The 14,327-nt window shown below is 39.8% G+C and overlaps 1 pseudogene; it reads left to right on the top strand.

Moving 5' to 3' along the window:
* The first annotated feature begins 3,527 nt into the window (after positions 1–3,527).
* Positions 3,528–4,958, top strand: LOC104867650 (annotated as a pseudogene).
* The last annotated feature ends 9,369 nt before the right edge of the window (positions 4,959–14,327 follow it).

Below are 14,327 nucleotides of genomic sequence, written 5' to 3'. Positions count from 1 at the left end.
CAGCATGGCATGGCTCAGGGAGACTAAACGTCTGGGGCTGGAATCATCTGGAGGCTTCTTCCCTCACATCTGTTGCCTAGGGTGTGATGGCCTGAAGAACGGACTCAGCTGGGGCACTGTCAGCTCCTGCATCTATGTGTGTCTTTTCCATGTGCCTTCTTAGCCTTCCAACAGTGATTTTTGAACAAATGTGGAACAGTACTATTTAAGTACAGCTGCTGAGTGATGAAAAATAGCTTTCACAAATTCCATATTCCAAAATCTGTCAGCCCTCACTGAAGAAATTGTCACTCTTATTTTTACATGGTTCCAGTTGGGGCGCTTTTCATGTTACTCAGCCTAGAATGGAGTATAAGTGGCCAATTAGACAGGCAAGGTTGGCTGCTATAGGCGGGCGAACAGACATTGCGGCAACTTTCAGATTTGTACTGGGACTGCAGGTTCATTTTTAATCAGTCAGAGGAGGTATGTAAATCATCACTGCAATTCCGAAAGAATGACAGTGTGACCTCAGTGTGAATCAGTAGAGCTACATAACTCATTGTCTCTCCAAGATAGTGTGGTGCTGCAGGGGACTGATTTCATTTCCCTTCTGGGGTAAGGATACAGATATTATAGTGAGACCATCTTGGATCCAAATTCCTCTTTCTATTACTTTTTTTTCAGCTTTAATTGAGTTTATTGGTACATTTTAGGGATTCAGTACAGTTACATTCATTGTTGGGATCTTCTATTACTTAATAGCTGTGCTGTCTTGCTTCTGTAACATGGATTTATCAGACCAGTCTCATAGCCTTTTTGTGTGTGTGTGTGGAGGTAAAAGGGGAGATTAGAAAAGGTAATTGTGCTGTGATGCCAGTAAGAGAAGGGCATGCTATCATAAATATCCCCACCTACACAAAGAAACAAGGAAGTATCTCTGTGAGCAGTACAAATATTAAAATTATAAAGATTATAAACAGACCATCTGTATCAGAAGGGTCATGATAGGCAATTGTCAATTCTGTGTTGTACAGTATATAGGAAACCACTAACACAGCAGGAAAGAGAGTGGAAGTAGGAAGATAGTTCTATTCCCCAATCATAAGTGAGGAAGGGAAGTTACCAGGGCACAGTGAGGCCTTTGTATCAGAAGGGTCATGATAGGCAATTGTCAATTCTGTGTTGTACAGTATATAGGAAACCACTGAACACAGCAGGAAAGAGAGTGGAAGTAGGAAGATAGTTCTATTCCCCAATCCTAAGTGAGGAAGGGAAGTTACCAGGGCACAGTGAGGCCCTGTGCAGAGTGCTGCTGAGATCCCGGTGGAGTGGTATAAAGGAGCCTCTCAAGGAGGAGGCAGAGGAATAAGGACTCTGACCTCACTCACTGTCTCTAATCTATTGATAGCACCCATGGAGCTGGCTAAAAGCCCAGTGGGCAAAGACACATGCTGAGGAAGTCCGTGCTAGCTGGCCTTCTGGGGTTTGGAACAGTAACATCCTTTTCATCTCTGAGACAAAGACATAAAAAGATCAATGATGTGCAGTATGTAATACTTAAAACTTCTGCAAACAATACTGAAGAAATTCCTCTGTCTGAGGTTGTGCATGTTCTCTTCAACCTTCCCCGCTGCCTGCTTTGACTTTTTGTGGATGAGTGATATATAGTGATTTGAGGTGTTTAAACCATGGTAGATTTTGTGTAAGCATGTAAACATCCTTCTTGTTCTTAGACTAACATTCTCATGCCTTAGCTCTGTTAATTGCAGTGTTAGAAACTGTAGGAGGAACAGACTAGGGAGGAGATTCCATCCTTTTCTTATAAGAACCTACAGTATAGTCAGGGAGATAGGACAAAACCGATGACGTGGGACAATTCAAGATAATGTATAATTTAAAAAGTGGTGGGAGTTCCAAAAAGGACTGAATAAACGGGAGAGAAAGAGAGAGAGAGGAAAAGGGAGAGGGAGAGGGAGAGGAAGGGGAAGGGAGGAAGGGGGAGAGGGAGTGTTTTGTGGAGGGGACAGCAAGTTGAGATGTATTTTGAAGATAGGTGAGTAGGAAGAGCATTCTAGATGACCAGATGTAATAATTTCATAAGCATTGGAGGGAATTTCTAGCCTCCAGTGGCATCAGCTAGAACAAATACCCAGCAAGAAAGACAGAATCAGACTGAGAGAGAAAATCTCACATCTGGTTTAGGGGAGCGTGTGATACAGTGAGTCTTGGGGGAGTGCAGGTTTACTTTTTCACTTGCTGCTCTGGTAAATCTGGAGTATCATGAAAAGAGATCAGACTAAGTCCTAATATTGACTTTTTGCTTTGTTTTGTTTGCTTGGTTTTGGTCCCGGGGATCGAACTCGGGACCTTGGGCTTGCGAGGCAAGCGGTGCCACCACTAAGCGAATTCCCCAGCCTAACATTGACTTTTTGGATTAACATAAGGTCTTCAAATGTGACCAGATGAATTCAAGAATTTTTGTAAAGTTTTCTAACTGCTGCATTTGCAAGAAGATGTTGATTTAGAATCTCGAAATAATGAGCTCAATGGATTTACATTAATTAATATGGTTTTAAGAATTCAACTGATTCAAACACCTTCCTGAGACTAATTTAATTAATTGACAGTGAAAATAAAATTAGAAATCTACCATATCATTACACTTCAGTATATAAAAACAATCATGATGTATTTCAAGGGTCTAACTTTCAAATGAGCCTTTACAAATGATTGAGAATATAAATGTATTTTATTTATGTAAAATAAATTGTCTGCTTATTTTTGTGATCTGAGGATTTCTAGGGTGAATTTTTAGTGTCATTACTTGGCATGTTTTAAAATTTCTCCTTGGCTGAATCTGAGATGCTTCTCATATTTGTACCATTAGTTGACTTATCAAGTTTTATGTTTGTGCTTTGAAGAAGGAATTAGTTATAATTGGAAGTTTGACTCTACCACAATCTACAACAAATGCAAAGATGCTTAAATACTTGATTTTACTATTATCCATAGCAACCTAATGGAAGGTTAATAACATCTGAGCAAATTGAGATCACAAAAGATAAATTGCCTAAGGTCGAAGAGCTATAAATGTATGGAATAGAGGTTTGAACCAGGGACCATCTGGCTTTTTAACCAAACATCATTGCCTTTGTTTTAAAATAAGTTAACTCTTTGCTGAATTAATTCTTAGCAGCTCACAGCATATCATATTAGAATCTCACAAATGTTTCTGACTCAATGACGTCTTTTATTTTAGAAAAATCAAAGCCAAACAAAAATACAAAACACAGCTGGGCATGGCGGCACATGCCTGTAATCCCAGCACTTGGGAGGCTGAGGCAGGAGGATCGCTGCTAGTTTGAGACCAGCCTGGGCTACACAGTGAGTTCCAGAGCAGTCTGAACTACACAGTGGGACCCTGTCTCAAAAACAAACAAACAAAAAAACCAAAAACCAAATCCAAAAAACCCAAAATACAAAACACATATATCCTACTCTTTCAAATCTCAAAAGGAATTATGGCTGATGCCTAAGTTTCGAGAATGACTTCCCTTTCTAAGGTATCTGGTATCCTGATTTCTGACACTATAGACTAGTTTTGCATGTTTCTAAATTTTATATGAATAGAAGCACAGTGTGCATTTTTAAAAACTCAGCTTTGCCTCAACTATACATTTTTGAGATCCATTTATGTAGTTCATTGGAACAATTATTTTTCCGCTTTTATTGCTTGTAGGTCTAACTTACTCTAATGACTTTTTAGTTAACAACTCTTGTCTAGTAATACTCTTGAAAATTTATACCGTTTTTTACAGCCAGGTGTGATGGTGCCCACCTGTAATCCTGGTACTGAAAAGCCCGAGGCAGGATGATTGCTGTGAGTTTGAGGCCAGCCTGGGCTGCACAGTGAATTCAAAGCCAGGCTGAACTACATAGTGAGATGCTGTCTCATAAAATGTAAAAAAAGTTACACCACTTTTTAGAAGGGACTTCTTTTATATAATTACTTTTTCACTGTAAAACTTACTAAATTAACCTCCTATAAAAGTAACCAATAGTTTTGACACGATTGCTCCTGGTCCAAGAATGTCACATGGAACAAACTCTAATTTGTCCTTACAAGAATTTAAAATGTATTTTGAATGAATGTATACATATATAGAAGAATAAAGATGTGGTCTTTTTCAGTGGCCCTTTCGCGCGTTATATGAGTGTGATATTTCCATTTGTTTCACATGAACCTCAGGTTTAACCTTTATTTTGCCTCCTGTTTTGCTTTCTGCGCTACTCCTTTGCATGTAGGTCCAATTTGTGCACAAGGCAGCGGCCTCGCGAGGGCCGGCTCCCGCGTTTGCGGTCCGAGCAGAGCCCCGCTCTCAGCGTGTGCGCGGCTTCCCGGGCAGCGGCTCCTAACAGCCGCTAGGTGTCGCAGCGCCGGCAGACGTCAGCAACTGGACCGGTCCAGTGAGCCCGCAGGAAGTGCAGGGGCGGCCCAAACGCCCCCTGCGGTCACCTACGGTGGGGCGGAGGTGGACGTGCTGGGCAAAGTGCTGACGCCCACTCAGGTTAAGAACAGACCCGCCAGCATTTCCTGGGATGGTCCGGATCCAGGGAAACTCTACACCTTGGTCCTGACAGACCCGGAAGCTCCCAGCAGGCGGTCTCCCCAGTTCAGGGAATGGCACCATTTCCTGGTGGTCAGCATGAAGGGCAGCGACACCAGCAGGGGCACGGTCCTCTCTGCTTATGTGGGCTCCGGGCCTGCCAGCGGCACAGGCCTTCACCGCTACCTGTGTCTGGTCTACAAGCAGGACAAACCGCTGAAGTGTGAGGAGCCTGTTCTCAGCAACTCACCTGAAGACCACAGGGCAAGTTCAGGGTGGCAGCCTTAAGAAAGAAACACCAGCTAGGGCTTTACCAGGCCGAGTGCGATGACTGTGCCCAAACTGTGGCAGCAGCTGTCTGGGAAGTAGGGGAAACTGCACAAGGCTTTATGGTCCTGGAGGCCCCAAACAGTGTTCTCGGTTCGGTGCAGTGATGCAGGTAGATTTCTCTTTTCTCCCACTCCCTTTGCCAAGGTGAGACCTGATCTGTTCCGTAGGTGACTTTTAGGGTGACTTTTCCTGCTGCCTGTCCTTTGAGATTCTAGATAGTCACACGTCCCAGTTTATGTTTGCATCAAATTTGAACTCTGTTTTGGGGGATATTTTGGTACTATGATGGGATCATCACATTGTTAATAAAAGTATAGCAGTCCAGGATTTAAGGCAGAAAAAGCCAGGCAAAAAGAACAAGTGAAGAAAAAGAGAGCAAATTATCAAAGAATCTGTAAAGGAAGCTAAAAAAGAAAGAAAAAAAATGGTTGTCTTTGCTTTTATGAGTCTGAGTCCAGAGTTGTTTATGAAGTGCCTTCGGAGATGGATTTTCTCAGTGCAGGAAGACCAGAGGCTCCCGTCTTGGGTACAGGGGACAGGGTGCTACATTTCTGGAGTCTGAGAAGGTGTCAGGGTCCTGCTCTGGGTCCTTAAAGGGTGCAGTTGGACACATCAGTAGGACGGATGGTTTTGTTCTTCTTGTGACTTGGCCATCTAGACCAGCAGTGGGTTGAAGTGACAGGTTTTAGGGGTCCCTAAATTAGTGTCTGCTAAGTTGGTCCCTTGTCATTGGTCTAAGAAAAGATGGGCTAGAGTTGCTTACTGTTGTGTTAATTCTGGTGTTTGCTTATCATCAAATAAAAGTGAAAACTCTGGACAAAAGAAAAAAAAATGAAAGAAACACAACCCCAAATATTGAAAAGTTGTTATAGAAAATGATGCTGAACAAAAATAGACATGTAGACTAATGGAATAGAAGTTACAGAAACAAACCATGTACTTTTAGCCATGTGATCTTTGACAAAGGAGTGAAAGATGTGCCACATGCTGGAGAAAAGATAGCCTCTTTAATAAATGGTGCTAGGAAAACTGGTCCATCCATGTACAGAAAACTGACTCTCGACCTATATCTCTCGCCATGTACTAATATCAATTCAAGATGGAGCGCTGTATCTGTGTAAAGATAAAAACAGGTAAAACACTTGAAGATACAGGCATAGGATAAGACTTCCTGAACAGAACACTAGTACACAGATGGGATTACATCAAATAAAAAGTTTCTGCATAGCAAAGAAAATAATCAGTGGAGTGAAGAGACAATCAATGGAGTGGAAAAAAAATTCCAGCTACTCTTAATAAAGGACTAATATCTACAATATATAGAGAATTTAAAAAATAGACCCAAAAAGCAAAAGCCCTAATTTTTAAAAAGGGCAATTGAAATGAACAGATATTTCTCAAAAGAAAAATTAGCAATAAGTACCTAAAAATATTCTGCATCTTTGATAATTAGGAAGTGGAAATAAAAACAATATTTCATCTTACCCCAGTCAAAATGGATATCATTAAGAACTAAAACAACAACAACAAACAATCAAACAAAAACCAAAGGGCTGGGGATTTAGCTCAGTGGTTCTGCTGCCTTCCTTGAAAGTGCAAGGTCCTGAGTTCAATCCCCAGTACCAAAAAAAAAAAAGAAGAAAAAAAAAAAGTTAAAAACCCCCCAACAAAACAGAAACAAAGATCAATAACTAAAACAAAACACAAAGGGTGATATGGTGATGAATATATAGGGGAAAAAGAATGCTTTTACAATGTTGGTAGGAAGGAAAACTAGAATAACCACTATGGAAAGCAGTATGGAGACTTCTCAAAAAACTAAAACTAGAAATTCCCAGCGTTACTACTAGATATCTTCCCAAGAGTTAAAGTCATCAAATTACAGTGATACACACATACCCATGTTAGTAGCAGCACAATTCACAATAGCTAAGTTATGGAAATAGCCTAAATACCCATCAACAGATGAATGGATAAAGAAAATGTGGTATTTATACATGATGCCATCAGGATAAGTTTGAGTCATTTGTGAGAAAAATGGGTGGATCTTGACAACATGTTAAGTGAAAAAAATCAAACACAGAAGGCTACAATTGAATGGTTTTTTTCTTATATATGAGAAACACAAAATATAAATAATTTAGAAAGCAAGATAAAGGAGGGATGATAGGAAACAGAGCAGTGAATTTTTAGAAATTGTTAAGGGGGCCTAGGAAAAGGGAAGAAAGTAGGATGGGAGGAACGGGATAAACATGTACTATTGCCCAAAATAAATATAATTATTATATATCACGAACACATACTAAAAGAAATAAAAAAGAAATTTGTGTTGAGAGAATAAAAACTTAACGTAATAAACCTTCATTTTATTACATTTTATGTGTGAGCTATTAATTTTCAGATTATTGCTGATTACTTGTTTTCATTTTTCCACTGATGTCTTTTCTACCTGTGGATTGCTGTCTTATGAAGTTATTATTAGCATAAAATACATTAATTTTTTCCACTAAAACTAATAAGATATTTTTCTTTTAGCTTTTGATTTAGTACCTGGGTTTTAAGAGAGAATAAAATTTCACAGAGCAAAGGATGGGTATGTTTTATAGTGTGAATATATCACACCTTTTTCATTTTATTATTGATGGATATTTTGGCTGTTTTCCTATTTCTGGCAATTAAGAATACTGTTTCTATTAAATATTTTGTTTTAGTGGTTTATTGTGCTTATGCTCACATTTCTGTTGGCTACGGACTTCAAAGTGGTTTTTCTAGATCCCATGCACATGACTAACAGATAGGGCCAGAGGAGAAAGTTCATGCTACCCACGTGGTAGCAAAAGCAATAAGGGAAACTTAACAGTGTCTTTTTGTCACTTTTATCTTATCCAGACTATGGGATTTAGGGCAGTGCCAAGCCAATCAGTGTACTGATTTAGCAACCACACACTGTTAATCCCAGCATTACACACTCTAGAGTCAGCCACCTCTGAAAAAGCCACATCTAAGATTGCATGAGACTTTGGAGGAATATCTAGACACAAACCATAACAGTGATAATAATTACCTAGTCTGCTACTGCAATAGCAGAAGTTCATTAGATATTTTTCCCCAAGGCACCCTAGGGAGAGAGAAGATGCTGGGCCTCAGCTAAATGTTGATATGTTTGGGAGGACAGAAATGAGTCACAGGTAAAGGAGTCTGATGGAGCTGGGTCAGAATGATCTGCTGGCGTCTGCTATGTCCTGGGATTGCTGTGATCATGGACAAAGCCAAAATTATAGAACTTTGTGTACTAGAGGTGAGTGTAAGGAATATTTCTGAATGTGCATAAAAATTCTTCTTAAACACAATTTGCCAGGCGTGTGGCGCATGCCTGTAATCCCAGCACTCGGGAGGCAGAGGCAGGAGGATCACTGTGAATTTGAGTCCAGCCTAGGCTACGTAGGGAGTCAGTCTCAACTACATAGTAAGACCCTGTCTCAAATAAAACAAACAAACAAACAAACAAAACCCCACACGACTGACTGGTATTTACCCAAAACAACTTCTCTCAAGCATTTGTTTTTATTTTTAATCCCTAGAATTGTACTGGCATATGAGGGTCAGTTCTAAGTAAAATTGAGTTCTAAATTGGGTAGTTCAGACAGGTAGGTATGGTCATGATTTTAAGAAAAGGCTTTTTTACATTTCTTGGGAAGAGTCATTCATTTGTTTTAAAACATTTGCTAAGTCAGCTCTACAAATGGCTGGCACAAAGAAATAGTTCTATAGAGAACCAATTTAAAATGGCATTGACAGTAATTCTGGGCTGTGTTTTCTATATATAATATACATGGAATCCATCGGGAAAATGTCATAAAACCTTGTGCTGAGAGCCTATGCTATCCATGCTGAGCCTTCTTTAGTTGTTTCTCCATCCACCCCGCTCCACTCTTCCACTGTTTGAAAAGACTGTACTGCATTTCACAGAAACTATTACTTGTTTAAAAGCCACCCCCCCCCAATTAAGAGCCATCCTTCACTGCTGATAAAGCTGAAGGATCAACAATCAATCTAAATTTTCACATGACAATGAAAAAGATTTCCAGGGTCTCTTGTTCCAGTCTTAATTCAGCTTTCCTTGATTCAGGGATGCTTGAATGCTGGGGAGCCAGCCTTTCTTACTCTTCCTTTGCTCTTTAGGAGTCCAGCACTTGCCAGACATGGTGATGCACACCTGTAATCCCCACACTTGTGAGGCTGAGTCAAGAGGACTGCAGTGACTTTGAGGCCAGCTTGGGCTACATCGTGGGTTTAAGGCCAGTCTGGACTACAAAGTGAGACTCTGTCTCAAACAAAACAAAACAAAACATCCAATACTTTGTACATTCTTATCAACTATTAAGAAAATGTGTTTTTTGTTTTTGATCCAGGTATGCATTTTCCAAGAAGTGGTGTTTTGCAGTGCTATTAGAGGTTCTGTTTATGGAAAACAAATATTTTCAATAACATTTATCTTCTATAAAGTTAGAAACAGTGTGGCTTAGGTTATTATTAATCTCACACAACAAAAAATCAGGATGTTATAGCTAATATCTTTCTAGTGAGGTCTCAGATGGACTGTTCATCCTGTTGGGACTCATTTTACTATAACCTACCCTTTGAGTCCAACTAATAGAAATGAACCTTTAATAACTAATTGTTAATATAATATACATCCATATGTTTAGAATGTGAAAAAATCCTTTTAAGCTGTAACAGTGAGTTTAATAAAATTCAACTGTCAGGTATTAGTAAGTGACAACAGCAATAACCACAGAAACCCCAGGCAAACCAATCACTGAGCTTGTGAAAGTATCTCTTTCCCACACTCCCCCAGCAGAAATTAATTAAGTGGGCAAAGTCTTACATGAAATTAATCTCGTACACTGCACTTTATTGCTTAAGAATATCTCCCTGTTTTGCTGGTGGTGAATGCATATAAACAAGGGAGGTCAGAGAAACAATGTGTTTCTATTTATAGTTGGTTTGGAGTGCTGGGGATCAAATGTAGGGCCTTGTGCATGTTAGAAAAGTGCTCCAGAAAAGTGAGTTACATTAGCAGCCTCTTGGTTGGTTTAAAAGGGTATACAAACTTTGTGGTTTGAAAAATGAAAATATTTTATAGCCACATTTTATGCTATTGGCTTGATATTTCAACATAAATTGACTAAATCCTGGGTATATTTTTGTTTGCTATTACGCTTTGCAGACTATTCCCAAGTAAATGCTGACAACATGGAAGACTGAACAGAGGTCAGAAGAAGGAAAAGAGACACAATTCTCATATTCAACCACCTTGGATGAGAATGAACGTTAACAGCAACAAAAGCATGGATATGGGATCTTGAGATTTAAACATCAGAAAAATGTGAAAAGGACTCAAAATAGCAGCAAAAATCTCCAAATTATAGATTCTTTGAAATAGCACTACATGCATACAATGCTAAGATATGATAGGTATTGCTGTTGTGCTATATTGGGATAGCTAGAACCCACTACACTGGGATAACGTGCATTTTAACTGAAATCAGATTTTCAATGTTTACTATATAGAGACATTTCAAATAGTTGCTTTCCTTACTTCCATTTGGAGGAAGAGGAAAAAGAAGCTTTCCAAAGCTTGTTCATTATGTGCAAAAGGGAATCCTACAAGCATTTCCATAGAAGGGAATTAAACAACCTCAAGACCTATGTAAGTACCAATGCTTTTTATGATCCATTATTTCAGATATTCAGCAACTGACTAGTATTTATACTACTTCACAATGTCTTTCAACTGTCTCTTTTTGTTCCTCTAACTAGAACTGGGCAAAGTGAAACTTGAACACCTCAACAGGCTTTTCTCTCTTTCAAAAAAGCCCCTACCAGCTTGCTAGAGAAATGCCTTAACATATATGGCTAGAAGAAGGGAGAACAAGATGAGAGAGAGAGAGAGAGAGAGAGAGAGAGAGAGAGAGAGAGAGATCACTATAGTCAATGAGACGATGCTACCCCCAGCTCTGGGAATTCAGAGATGACCAAGGCACAGTTCTTGTCTTCAAAGTTTCCACGACTGGTTAAGAAGCCAATATACTAGCAAATAATTGTAAACACACAATGAGAACTACAAGAGCTTTGTATCAATTAGAGAATGCAAAGTTTACATGACTGGTTAAGAAGCAAATATACTAGCAAATAATTGTAAACACACATTGAGGTCTAAGGAGATTTGTATCAAATAGAGAGTGCAGGATGGGGAGGGAGTAGGTGAGAAACAAGCTGTGGGGAGGATATAGGGAGAGTTCAGAAGGATGTCCCTTAAACTGAATCTCTAAAGATGGGCAGGTGTTCACCAGATAGGGAGGGGATAATAGGCCTTCTGAGTGGTAAGCATTTGCAGAGGCCTGAATGTGATTGACAGCTTGGCTTAAAATGTAGAGGATCCAAAGGGTTAAGGATGACAAGATCATGATTTAGATGTTGTTCCATAGGCCAAGGGAGCAATACACAGTCTGAATAGTAGCAAGAAATAATTCCACTTGGTCCATGGAAAGACCCTGCTTTCTTCCCTATTGCAAGCTATTAAAAAGAAAAACGAGAAGGAAAACCAAGAAGCCATTGTCAGAAATTAGGATTTGAAATAGGATGGAGAGATAGAAGAGAAATGTTTCAGGATAAATACCAGATTTCAGATTTGAGTTACTGACAGTTTATTCACTAGGGCAGGGAATATAGATTGGAGAAGATAATTGTTGAGTTTTAGAAAAACTGAGCTTGTGGTCCTAAATGTCATATTGATCAAGAGATAATAGTGTAGTGGAAGGGAAAAGGGAAAGCGTAGCTTGCTATGGACTTCAAAGGCAGAGGATATTCATTTACAGACTAACAAAGTACTTCTTTGGAAGTGGCCACCTCCTGCACATGAATCTCAGAGAACAGACAACTCTTTTCCTTTCTACTGCGGCTAGTCCCATTCTTACCCTGACACCATGACACACGTGGGTTTTAAGAAAAAGCAACTCCTTGGAAGTTATTGGACTGCCAGTCACTCTCAACCTTATGTTTAACAGAATAATTAATAATTAATTCAGCCCATCTTAGGTTTGGAGAAAGTGGGAGAAACTGATTTGGGGATTTAGGGGAAATGACAATTACTGAATGATGGCAACTGGGCAACTGGGGTGCATAATATCACCCAGATGAAGGAGGCAGAGTGAGAGTATGCCAAGTTCCAGGATGAATGAGCCCAGGCTGGGAGGGCACTGAGGCCCGTTATATCACTAGGGAAAACTGTCCTTAGGAGCTCCTTTTTGCTGTACAGCTAACAATTGTCAATAGTGGGAGGACAAGGAAAGCATAACATTCATATCCCAAGTGCTTTTAATATCTGCAAGTCCATTTTATAGATAAAAAGCTGAGTCTCAGACAACTGAGTAACTTGCTAAGTGGCAGAGCCTGATTTTGATACTTACAAAGCTCACAGCTCTCTTTTTGCTCCTATCACAATGGATATGATAGCAGAGAGGAAGAGAGATGAATAGGATGAGCAAACCCATCAATGTGAAGGAATGGGTAACGTTATTTAAATATGTTTGATGGATATAGGTCCTGGGAAGAGATGTCCTCATGACTTTTTGTTGCAGTGGTTATATTCAAACTTCTTCCCAGATCCTCATCTCTGACTGGAGTCCCAAGAGTTGCACTTGAAATAGGCTAAATCTTAAAATAATAATGCTACTTAAGACATAAGTCACTGATTATGAGTTTTGCATTCGGTGACTTCTCAAATTTATCTAACAGAGCATATTGACAGTAGAGTCTCATAAATATGACATAAAGGTTTATCATTTTTCATGTGTTTATATTATTGATCTCATTTAGTTTTCATAGTTTTATGAAAAGATAGATTTAAGGGTGTGGTCCAGAGCAGTGAGGCTGCAGGTAGATCCCAGCCAGGACTCTGGCCCAACCCTGGAGCCTCAAGCACACCAGCCCAAGCTAGAGGACCACTCAGAAAAGAGCTACACAGGCACACAAGCTTCAGCCAGAGGCCCGCCCCATAGAGCCAGAAAGTGCACACAGATCCTGAGGAGCATCAATGTGCACCAGAGTAGCACAGCTGCAGGCAGATCCCAGCCGTGGCCCCACACCAACCCCAGTGGCTCGGGCACACAAGCAACAGCCAGAGTCTCTCCCTGGTATCATTGATAAGTGTAGGGAGACCCTAGCCAAAAGCCTGCTCAGACAACAGGAACTGGGGTGCACAACCACCAGACAAAGGCTCTCTCAGACAACAGATACATAGGGGCCCTGGACAGAGGCACACCTAGATACCATCCCAAGTGAGCACAGGCCCCAGCCAGAAGCCTGCCCAGAAAACAGGTGAGCTCAGGGATCCAGAAAGCCACCATTTTAAACCCAGGAATTGGTTTACTGGTGAGAAGCAGAGAAAAGGCTGCTTGGCGGCTTGCTGAGAATTGAAGACCAATGAGTGAGCAAAAAGTCACTTCAACAAAGGCACAGGAGGCTGCATCTATTGAAATAAGAAGACACATAAATAAGTCTCAAAACCACACTTCCAGATCACCTAAGGCAACCCCAAAGGGCAATGAGATGGAACAATCTGATATTCAACCACCTGGACTCCCTGAACTGACAGTAAAAGAGGATCTGGAGTAAAAAAAGAGATCAAAAATAATTTCTCAGATAACAAGAGAGATTGTGCCTATAGTACAAGACATAATAAATCTAGAGTGGACACAGATTAAAATAAAAATAGAGGATCTGAGCAACATGATGGAATCCCAGCATAGAAAACAAATGGAATCCATAAAACAGATGCAAACAGATATACAGGAGATTAAAAACTCAATTGAAAGTTTATGCAGCAGAATGAGCCAATGAGAGGACAGAATTTCAGATAAAGAAGATAGTGTTGTAATTAGTGACCAGGAAAAGAAAAATTTCTTTCTCATTGAGTTTATTGGTACATTTTAGGTATACAGTACAGTTACATTCATCATTGGGATCTTTTACCTTTACATGACAGGTCTTGGTTCTCATTTTTTCCCCATACCCCTGCCCTCCCTTCACCCTCTCCTCCCTTCCCTATTTACAGAAACATTATTTCCATTTTTTAAGAAAAATTTCTTAAAAATAGTAAGGGACCATGAGAAATAATCCATCAGCTGCTAGAAGATGCAAAGAAGAATAATGGAATCAATGAAGAAACAGAAGAAAGTGCAGGTGACATAAAAAAGCTGTTCAAAGAAGTAATGGCACAAAATTTCCCAGGTAGGGGAAAAGAACAAGACATACAGATAAGAACTTTACATATAAATAAGTGAGGCATATGGGACTCCAACTAGCCATGATTTAAAAAGTTTTATATATATATATATATAATAT

This window comes from Fukomys damarensis, unplaced genomic scaffold, assembly GCF_012274545.1.
Source record: "Fukomys damarensis isolate Sample0158 unplaced genomic scaffold, DMR_v1.0_HiC HiC_scaffold_4, whole genome shotgun sequence".
Classification (NCBI taxonomy): Eukaryota; Metazoa; Chordata; class Mammalia; order Rodentia; family Bathyergidae; genus Fukomys; species Fukomys damarensis.
Note: the sequence above shows the minus strand (reverse complement) of the source record. Positions and strands in the feature narration are given on the sequence as shown.